This window comes from Triticum urartu, chromosome 5 (genome assembly GCF_003073215.2).
Source record: "Triticum urartu cultivar G1812 chromosome 5, Tu2.1, whole genome shotgun sequence".
In the NCBI taxonomy this organism is placed as follows: Eukaryota; Viridiplantae; Streptophyta; class Magnoliopsida; order Poales; family Poaceae; genus Triticum; species Triticum urartu.
The window spans coordinates 132,133,031-132,145,214 of NC_053026.1; positions in this window are offsets into that span (position 1 = coordinate 132,133,031).

Here is a 12,184-nt window from a genome sequence, read left to right on the forward strand (position 1 = left end):
GTCATCCAGCCGCCGCAGAGTCCAGAATCACCAGATCCAATCTAGACACCATCACGGAGGGGTTCACCACTTCCATTAGTGCCTCTCCGATGATGCGTGAGTAGTTTTTTGTAGACCTTCGGGTCCGTAGTTAGTAGCTAGATGGCTTCATCTCTCTCTCTCTCTCTCTCTCTCTCTCTCTCTTGATCCTCAATACAATGGTCTCTTGGAGATCCATATGATGTAACTCTTTTTGCGGTGTGTTTGTTGGGATCGATGAACTTTGAGTTTATGATCAGATCTATGTTTTTATATCCATGAAAGTATGTGAGTTTCTTTGATCTCTTTTATGCATGATCTCTTATAGCCTCGTATTTCTTCTCCGATATTTGGATTTTTTCTGGCCATCTTGATCTATTTATCTTGCAATGGGAAGAGGTGCCCGGTAGTGGGTTCGATCTTACGGTGCTTGATCCCAGTGACACAAAGGGAACCGACACATATGTATCGTTGCCACTAAGGATAAAAAGACGATATCTATATCTACCGCCATATAGATAAACAGATCTTGTCTACATCATGTCATCGTTCTTATTGCATTACTCCGTTTTTCCATGGACTTAATACACTAGATGCATGATGGATAGCGGTCGATATGTGGAGTAATAATAGTAGATGCGGGCAGGAGTCGGTCTACTAATATTGGACGTGATGCCTATGTAATGATCATTGTCTGGATATCGTCATAATTATTTGAAGTTCTATCAGTTACCCAACAGTAATTTGTTTACCCACCGTTTGCTATTTTTCTCGAGAGAAGCCACTAGTGAAACCTACGGCCCACGGGTCTTCTTTCTCTTATATTTTCCTTGCGATCTACTTTTCCTTTGCATTTTTATTCAGATCTATTAAACCAAAAATCCAAAAATACCTTGCTGCAATTTATTTTATTTGGCGTTCGATCTATCAATCTACTACAATTTACCTCATGTCCGTTTGCTTATCTTGAGGCGCCATACCCCGGAAGGGATTGACAACCCCTTTAACACGCCCAGTTGTGTGGTGTTGTTATCTGTGTGCAGGTGTTGCTTACGTTGTGTTGCTTGGTTCTCCTACTGGTTCGATACCTTGGTTTCATAACTAAGGGAAATACCTACCGTCGCTATGCTACATCATCCCTCCCTCTCTAGGGAAATACCGACGTAGTTCTATCTACCATCACACACCACCGTTGGAGGGACCACGACGACGACGATGGAGACGGCGGTGCGGCAGTGCAAGGCAGCCACGCATACGAGGTGGTCGGTATAGGGTTTAGGTTTTTTTCTAGTTTTTTAGTTGATGATCAAAATATTGACCTTTGTATGTGAATTATATCCGAACTTGAATGAAATCCATTCGATTTGATCGAATTTCGTGTGGTTGGTTCAAATTTTTGGTCGGATGTGTGTGGCTAGTGTTGATGTCGACCTCCCGCATCCGTGTTTGCGTACTGATCCCCCCTGTCCGTAGACAGATGCGGGAGGAAATTTGCAGGTTGCTATTGGAGATGCCCTTATGCCCGAATGTATAAATAAAGCCATATAGGTAAGTCATCCAACGTAGACGGCTAAGGTCACAAATAAAATGAGAGCTGCCAAGGCCAAAGTATAGCGCAAATTGGTCAAGGCAAACAGGCACGAAGACTACCGAGAGAATATCAAAACACAACATAGCTATGACAGGCAAAGGAGCGAGCTTTTTTTTATCTGAAACCGTAGGACAATCGTTCTACAGTAATTTTCATTAATTAAAAGATATAGTAAAAATAATACAAGTCGTGCCCAAACTAGTGGGTCAGCCAATGCCCGTTCTATGAAACATCGAAACGATTAGAGGTGTTGTGCTAACCAATTACTGATCAACATGGACTTCTCTTGCTTAGCTCTAATACTAGTAATCTATAGGCTTTCTCTCAGGTAGAATTTACAAGAATCTAGGTGTATTGGTGCCCTTCTGAAAATCTTGTCATTTCTTGTCAGCCAGATGCTCCAGCATCCCATAATAACAATCTCCATGGCAAGGTCTGCTGGTAGTTGACCCAAAGTGAGGAGTATTTCATCATAGGTAGAGATGCCTCTGCCTTTGGAGGGAATGAGTGAATTCCAACATGTCCAAGCAAACTAACAGTCCCAAAATAGATGGATAGTAGTCTCTTTAGTGCCATCCCCACATAAAGCGCAACTGTAGTCCTCTAGATACATACTTCTGCGGTGTAGCATGTTTCTAGTACTGATCTTGTCATGAAGGAGCCAGAAGAAAATTTTATGTCTGAGTCTGCAGGCCGTTTTCCAAAGCATCTTAAAGATGAGGTGAGTTGTTCTTGGTCCCATGAGTACTTTGTAAAATTTCATGGAGGAAAATTTCATAGAGCTACCACCAGCAGACCAGAAATCTCTATCAATTGTGATTGATCTGCTCATGATGATCCGTTCAATGTCATGGAACTAGTTAAAATCTTGCAGAGATAATGGACCGTGGAACAGTTGACTGAGGTCTTCTAGATGTTGCACATTGCCAAGAGTGATTTCTTTGTTGATTGCAAATGAGAAGAGCTCTGGGTATTGAATCTGCAGTGGGGTGTCTTGCCATCTATCTGCCCAAAATCTTATAGTGTCTCCCGTTCCAGCTTTGCAAACATGTAATTGCCTGAAAGTTGGAAGAAGCTTGAGAATTGCTTTCCACCAGAAGGAGCCAATCATTCTTTCTCCGGGTAATGAGTTCTGATAGTATGTTTCCCAGATAATATTCACCCATGGAATATCAGCTCTGTGAAAGAATTTATGTAGAGATTTCATAAGCGGAGTTTTATTATGGGTGTGCAAATCAAGAACACCAAGGCCTCCATGGGATTTTGGTTTGCAAACTTGTTCCCATGAGATAAGTGCAGCACCTCTGTCCTGTGTACCATATTTCCTCCAGAAATAGTTCATGAGGTAGGAATTGATTTGCTTAATCACAGTCTTTGGAATCATCATAGTGCACATGAAGAAGGTTGGCATGCTGGTAAAAACTGACTTCATTAGAGTAAGTTTTGTTGGGGAACGTAGTAATTTCAAAAATATTCCTACGCACACACAGGATCATGGTGATGCATAGCACCGAGAGGGGAGAGTGTTGTCTACGTACCCTCGTAAACCGTTCACGGAAGCGTTATATCAACGCGGTTGATATAGTCGTGCGTCTTCACGATCCGACCAATCCAAGTACCGAAAGCACGGCACCTCCGAGTTCTGCACATGTTCGGCTCGGTGACGTCCTCGCCTTCTCGATCCAGCAAGAGGGGCGAAGTAGTAGATGAGTTCCGGCAGCACGACGGCGTGGTGATGGTGTTGGTGAAGAACAATCTCCGCAGGGCTTCGCCTAAGCACTACGAAAACTATGACGGAGGACAAACTAGAGGGGACGGGGTTGCCGGCACATGGCTTGGTGTTTCTTGATGTGTCTTGGGTGCTAGCCCTACCCCTCTATTTATATGTTGAGCCTTGGGGTCGAACCTTGGAGTAAAAGCCTCCACAAAGTCGGTTTCACCCGAAAGGCAAGAGTCCTTCTCGGACTCCAGGGCCAGATGCCAGGGTTCCCGGCGTCTGGACCCAGACGCCAGGGACCCTGGCGTCTGGCCCCTGGACTCCGCAAAACTTCCTTTTGCGCTTTTCAAAAACCTTGTGGGCTTTCCCCTTTGGCCCAAATAAAGTGTTCTCGTACCCAAACATTTCGGGAAACATCCGGTACCCCTTATTCCGGAACCCTTCCGGAGTCCAAACACTATTATCCCATATATCAAACTTTATCTCCGGACCATTCCGGAGTTCCTCGTCATGTCCGTGATCTCATCCCGGACTCCGAACAACATTTGGTCACCAACATACATAACTCATATAGTACTATATCGTCAACGAACGTTAAGCGTGCCCTACGGGTTCGAGAACTATGTAGGCATGACTGAGACACCTCTCTCGTCAATAACCAATAGCGGGACCTGGATGCCCATATTGTCTCCTACATATTCTACGAAGATCTTTATCGGTCAGACCGCATAACAACATACGTTGTTCCCTTTGTCATCGGTATGTTACTTGCCCGAGATTCGATCGTCGGTATCTCAATACCTACTTCAATCTCGTTACCAGCAAGTCTCTTTACTCATTCCGTAATACATCATCCCGCAACTAACTCATTAGTTGCAATGCTTGCAAGGCTTATAGTGATGTGCAATACCGAGTGGGCTCAGAGATACCTCTCCGACAATCGGAGTGACAAATCCTAATCTCAAAATACGCCAACCCAACAAGTACCTTTGGAGACACCTATAGAGCACCTTTATAATCACCCAGTTACATTGTGACGTTTGGTGGCACACAAAGTGTTCCTTCGGTAAACGGGAGTTGCATAGTCTCATAGTCATAGGAACATGTATAAGTCATAAATAAAGCAATAGCAACAAACTAAACGATCATCGTGCTAAGCTAACGGATGGGTCAAGTCAATCACATCATTCTCCTAATGATGTGATCCCGTTAATCAAATGACAACTCATGTCTATGGTTAGGAAACTTAACCATCTTTGATCAATGAGCTAGTCAAGTAGAGGCATACTAGTGACACTTTGTTTGTCTATGTATTCACACAAGTATTATTTTTCCGGTTAATATAATTCTAGCATGAATAATAAACATTTATCATGATATAAGGTAATAAATAATAACGTTATTATTGCCTCTAGGGCATATTTCCTTCAGTCTCCCACTTGCACTAGAGTCAATAATCTAGATTACACAGTAATGATTCTAACACCCATGGAGCCTTGGTGCTGATCATGTTTTGCTCGTGGAAGAGGCTTAGTCAACGGGTCTGCAACATTCAGATCTGTATGTATCTTGCAAATCTCTATGTCTCCCACCTGGACTAGATCCTGGATGGAATTGTAGCATCTCTTGATGTGCTTGGTTCTCTTGTGAAATCTGGATTCCTTCGCCAAGGCAACTGCACCAGTATTGTCACAAAAGATTTTCATTGGACCCGATGCACTAGGTATGACACCTAGATCGGATATGAACTCCTTCATCCAGACTCCTTCATTTGCTGCTTCCGAAGCAGCTATGTACTCCACTTCACACGTAGATCCTGCCACGATGCTTTGTTTAGAACTGCACCAACTGACAGCTCCACCGTTTAATATAAACACGTATTCTGTTTGCGATTTAGAATCGTCAGGATCAGTGTCAAAGCTTGCATCAACGTAACCATTTACGATGAGCTCTTTGTCACCTCCATAAACGAGAAACATATCCTTAGTCCTTTTCAGGTTTTTTAGGATGTTCTTGACCGCTGTCCAGTGATGCACTCCTAGATTACTTTGGTACCTCCCAGCTAAATTTATAGCAAGGCACACATCAGGTCTGGTACACAGCATTGCATACATGATAGAACCTATGGCTGAAGCATAGGGAACATCTTTCATCTTCTCTCTATCTTCTGCAGTGGTCGGGCATTGAGTCTTACTCAACTTCACACCTTATAACACAGGCAAGAACCCTTTCTTTGCTTGGTCCATTTTGAACTTTTTCAAAAATTTGTCAAGGTATGTGCTTTGTGAAATTCCAATTAAGCGTCTTGATCTATCTCTATAGATCTTGATGCCCAATATATAAGCAGCTTCACCAAGGTCATTCATTGAAAAACTCTTATTCAAGTATACCTTTATGCTATCCAGAAATTCTATATCATTTCCAATCAACAATATGTCATCCACATATAATATCAGAAATGCTACAGAGCTCCCACTCACTTTCTTGTAAATACAGGCTTCTCCAAAAGTTTGTATAAAACCAAATGCTTTGATCACACTATCAAAGCATTTATTCCAACTCCGAGAGGCTTGCACCATAAATGGATCGCTGGAGCTTGCATACTTTGTTAGCTCCCTTTGGATCGACAAAACCTTCTAGTTGCATCATATACAACTCTTCTTCCAGAAATCCATTCAGGAATGGAGTTTTGACATCCATTTGCCAAATTTCATAATCATAAAATGCGGCAATTGCTAACATGATTCGGACATACTTAAGCATCGCTACGGGTGAGAAAGTCTCATCATAGTCAATCCCTTGAACTTGTTGAAAACCTTTTGCAACAAGTCGAGCTTTATAGACAGTAACATTACCGTTAGCGTCAGTCTTCTTCTTGAAGATCCATTTATTCTCAATGGTTGCCGATCAACGGGCAAGTCAACCAAAGTCCACACTTTGTTCTCATACATCGATCCCATCTCAGATTTCATGGATTCAAACCATTTTGCGGAATCTGGGCTCACCATCGCTTCTTCATAGTTCGTAGGTTCATCATGGTCTAGTAACATGACTTCTAGAACAGGATTACCATACCACTCTGGTGCGGATCTTACTCTGGTTGATCTACGAGGTTCAGTAATAACTTGATCTGAAGTTTCATGATCATCATCATTAACTTCCTCACTAATTGGTGTAGGCGTCATAGGAACCGGTTTCTGTGATGAACTACTTTCCAATAAGGGAGCAGGTACAGTTACCTCATCAAGTTCTACTTTCCTCCCACTCACTTCTTTCGAGAGAAACTCCTTCTCTAGAAAGGATCCATTCTTAGCAACAAATGTCTTGCCTTTGGATCTGTGATAGAAGGTGTACCCAACAGTCTCCTTTGGGTATCCTATGAAGACACATTTCTCCGATTTGGGTTCGAGCTTATCAGGTTGAAGCTTTTTCACATAAGCATCGAGCCCCAAACTTTAAGAAACGACAACTTTGGTTTCTTGTCAAACCACAGTTCATAAGGCGTCGTCTCAACGGATTTTGATGGTGCCCTATTTAACGTGAATGCAGCCGTCTCTAAAGCATAACCCCAAAATGATAGCAGTAAATCAGTAAGAGACATCATAGATCGCACTATATCTAGTAAAGTACGATTACGACGTTCGGACACACCATTACGATGTGGTGTTCCGGGTGGCGTGAGTTGCGAAACTATTCCGCATTGTTTCAAATGTAGACCAAACTTGTAACTCAAATATTCTCCTCCACGATCAGATCGTAGAAACTTTATTTTCTTGTTACGAGATTTTCAACTTCACTCTGAAATTCTTTGAACTTTTCAAATGTTTCAGACTTATGTTTCATTAAGTAGATATACCCATATCTGCTTAAATCATCTGTGAAGGTGAGAAAATAACGATACCCGCCGCGAGCCTCAACATTCATCGGACCACATACATCTGTATGTATGATTTCTAACAAATCTGTTGCTCTCTCCATAGTTCCGGAGAATGGCATTTTAGTCATCTTGCCCATGAGGCACGGTTCACAAGTACCAAGTGATTCATAATCAAGTGGTTCCAAAAGTCCATCAGTATGGAGTTTCTTCATGCGCTTTACACCGATATAACCTAAACGGCAGTGCCACAAATAAGTTGCACTATCATTATCAACTCTGGATCTTTTGGCTTCAACATTATGAATATGTGTATCACTACTATCGAGATTCATCAAAAATAGACCACTCTTCAAGGGTGCATGACCATAAAAGATATTACTCATATAAATAGAACAACCATTATTCTCTGATTTAAATGAATAACCGTCTCGCATCAAACAAGATCCAAATATAATGTTCATGCTCAACGCTGGCACCAAATAACAATTATTTAGGTCTAATACTAATCCCGAAGGTAGATGTAGAGGTAGCGTGCCAACGGCGATCACATCGACTTTGGAACCATTTCCCACGTGCATCGTCACCTCATCCTTGGCCAGTGTTCGCTTAATCCGTAGTCCCTATTTCGAGTTGCAAAATAGCAACAGAACCAATATCAGATACCCAGGTGCTACTGCGAGATCTGGTAAGGTACACATCAATAACATGTATATCACATATACCTTTGTTCATCTTCCCATCCTTCTTATCCGCCAAATACTTGGGGCAGTTCCGCTTCCAGTGACCAGTCTGCTTGCAGTAGAAGCACTCAGTCTCAGGCTTAGGTCTAGACTTGGGTTTCTTCTCTTGAGCAGCAACTTGCTTGCTGTTCTTCTTGAAGTTCCCCTTCTTCTTCCCTTTGCCATTTTTCTTGAAACTGGTGGTCTTATTGACCATCAACACTTGATGCTCCTTCTTGATTTCTACCTCCGCAGCCTTTACCATTGCGAAGAGCTCGGGAATCATCTTATCCATCCCTTGCATGTTATAGTTCATCACAAAGTTTTTGTAGCTTGGTGGCAGTGATTGAAGAATTCTGTCAATGACATCATCCGGAAGATTAACTCCTAGTTGAATCAAGTGATTGTAGTACCCAGACATCTTGAGTATATGCTCACTGACATAACTATTCTCCTCCATCTTGCAGCTGTAGAACTTATTGGAGACTTCATATCTCTCAATCCGGGCATTGTTTTGAAATATTAACTTCAATTCCTGGAACATCTCATATGCTCCATGACGTTCAAAACGTCGTTGAAGTCCCGGTTCTAAGCCGTAAAGCATGGCACACCGAACTATCGAGTAGTCATGAATACGTGACTACTAGGCAATCACAATGTCTGCAGTTGCTGGCGCAGGTGGTACACCTAGCGGTGCTTCTAGGATGTAACTTTTCTGTGCAGCAATGAGGATAATCCTCAAGTTACGGACCCAGTCCGTGTAATTTCTACCATCATCTTTCAACTTTGCTTTCTCAAGGAACGCATTAAAATTCAACGGAACAACAGCACGGGCCATCTATCTACAATCAACATAGACAAGAAAGATACTATCAGGTACTAAGTTCATGATAAATTTAAGTTCAATTAATCATATTACTTAAGAACTCCCACTTAGATAGACATCCCTCTAATCCTCTAAGTGATCACGTGATCCAAATCAACTAAACCATAACCGATCATTGATGTCTACTACACAACCTTCTTCTTGTAGACGTTGTTGGGCCTCCAAATGCAGAGATTTGTAAGACAGTAGCAAATTTCCCTCAAGTGGATGACCTAAGGTTTATCAATCTGTTGGAGGCGTAGGATGAAGATGGTCTCTCTCAAGCAACCCTGCAACCAAATAACAAAGAGTCTCTTGTGTCCCCAACACACCCAATAAAATGGTAAATTGTATAGGTGCACTAGTTCGGCGAAGATATGGTGATACAAGTGCAATATGGATGGTAGATAAAGGTATTTGTAATCTGAAATTATAAAAATAGCAAGGTAACTAATGATAAAAGTGAGCACAAACGGTATTGCAATGATAGGAAACAAGGCCTGGGGTTCATACTTTCACTATTGTAAGTCCTCTCAACAATACTAACATAATTGGATCATAAAACTATCCCTCAACATGCAACAAAGAGTCACTCCAAAGTCACTAATAGCGGAGAACTAATGAAGAGATTATGGTAGGGTACGAAACCACCTCAAAGTTATTCTTTCCAATCAATCCGTTGGGCTATTCCTATAAGTGTCACAAACAGCCCTAGAGTTCGTACTAGAATAACACCTTAAGATACAAATCAACCAAAACCCTAATGTCACCTAGATACTCCAATGTCACCTCAAGTATCCGTGGGCATGATTATACGATATGCATCACACAATCTCAGATTCATCTATTCAACCAACACATAGGACCTCAAAGAGTGCCCCAAAGTTCTACCGGAGAATCACGACGAAAACGTGTGCCAACCCCTATGCATAGGTTCATGGGCGGAACCCGCAAGTTGGTCACCAAAACATACATCAAGTGAATCACGTGATATCCCATTGTCACCACAGATATCCACGGCAAGACATACATCAAGTGTTCTCAAATCTTTAAAGACTCAATCTGATAAGATAACTTCAAAGGAGAAACTCAATTCATTACAAGAGAGTAGAGGGGGGAAGAACATCATAGGATCCAAATATAATAGCAAAGCTCGCGATACATCAAGATCGTGCCAAATCAAGAACACGAGAGAGAGAGAGAGAGATCAAACACATAGCTACTGGTACATACCCTCAGCCTCGAGGGAGAACTACTCCCTCCTCGTCATGGAGAGCACCGGGATGATGAAGATGGCCACCGGTTTTCGGTGGCTACAGAGGCTTCTGGCGGAGGAACTCCCGATCTATTGTTCTCTCCGATGTTTTAGGGTATATGGAGATATATAGGCGGAAGAAGTACGTCAGGGGGGGCACGAGGGTGAAGGGCGCGCCCAGGGGGGTGGGTGCGCCCCCCTGCCTCGTGACCTCCTCGTAGATCCCCCGACGTGCACTCCAAGTCTTCTGGGCTTCTTTCCTTCCAAAAATGAGTTCCGTGAAGTTTCAGGTCAATTGGACTCCGTTTGATTTTCCTTTTCTTCGAAACCCTAAAATAGGGTAAAAACAGAAACTGGCACTGGGCTCTGGGTTAATAGGTTAGTCCCAAAAATGATATAAAAGTGTATAATAAAGCCCATAAACATTCAAAACAGTAGATAATATAGCATGGAGCAATCAAAAATTATAGATACGTTGGAGACATATCAATCATCACGTGAAATGGAGTAGCTTTCAATGGTGAACATCACTATGTTGATCATATCTACTATATGATTCACGCTCGACCTTTCGGTCTCAGTGTTCCAAGGCCATATCTGCATATGCTAGGCTCGTCAAGTTTAACCTAAGTATTCTGCGTGTGCAAAACTGGTTTGCACCCGTTGTAGATGGACGTAGAGCTTATCACACCCGATCATCACGTGGTGTCTGGGAACAACGAACTTTGGCAACGGTGCATACTCAGGGAGAACACTTTTATCTTGAAATTGAGTGAGAGATCATCTTATAATGCTACCGTCAATCAAAGCAAGATAAGATGCATAAAAGATAAACATCACATGCAATCAATATAAGTGATATGATATGGCCATCATCATCTTGTGCTTGTGATCTCCATCTCCGAAGCACCGTCATGATCACCATCGTCACCGGTGCGACACCTTGATCTCCATCGTAGCATCATTGTCGTCTCGCCAATCTTATGCTTCTATGACTATCGCTATCGCTTAGTGATAAAGTAAAGCACTACAAGGCGGTTGCATTGTATACAATAAAGCGACAACCATATGGCTCCTGCCAGTTGCCGATAACTCGGTTACAAAACATGATCATCTCATACAATAAAATTTAGCATCATGTCTTGACCATATCACATCACAACATGCCCTGCAAAAACAAGTTAGACGTCCTCTACTTTGTTGCTGCAAGTTTTACGTGGCTGCTACTGGGCTTAGCAAGAACCGTTCTTACCTACGCATCAAAACCACAACGATAGTTCATCAAGTTGGTGCTGTTTTAACCTTCGCAAGGACCGGGCGTAGCCACACTCGATTCAACTAAAGTTGGAGAAATTGACACCCGCCAGCCACCTGTGTGCAAAGCATGTCGGTAGAACCAGTCTCGCATAAGCGTACGCGTAATGTTGGTCCGGGACGCTTCATCCAACAATACCGCCGAACCAAAGTATGACATGCTGGTAAGCAGTATGACTTATATTGCCCACAACTCACTTGTGTTCTACTTGTGCATATGGCATCTACGCATAAAACCTGGCTCGGATGCCACTATTGGGGAACATAGTAATTTCAAAAAAAATCCTACGCACACGCAGGATCATGGTGATGCATAGCAACGAGAGGGAAGAGTGTTGTCTACGTACCCTCGTAGACCGTTCGCGGAAGCGTTATATCAACGCGGTTGATGTAGTCGTACGTCTTCACGATCCGACTGATCCAAGTACCGAAAGCACGGCACCTCCGAGTTCTGCACACGTTCGGCTCGGTGACGTCCTCGCCTTCTCGATCCAGCAAGAGGGGCAAAGTGGTAGATGAGTTCCGGCAGCACGACAGCATGGTGACGGTGTTGGTGAAGAACAATCTCCGCAGGGCTTTGCCTAAGCACTACGAAAACTATGACGGGGGAAAACTAGAGGGGACGGGGTTGCCTGCACATGGCTGGGTGTTTCTTGATGTGTCTTGGGTGCTATCCCTACCCCTTTATTTATATGTTGAGCCTTGGGGTCGAAACTTGGAATAAAAGCCTCCACAAAGTCGGTTTCACCCGAAAGGCAAGAGTCCTTCTCAGACTCCAGGGCCACACGCCAGGGTTCCCGGTGTCTGGACCCAGATGCCAGGGACCCT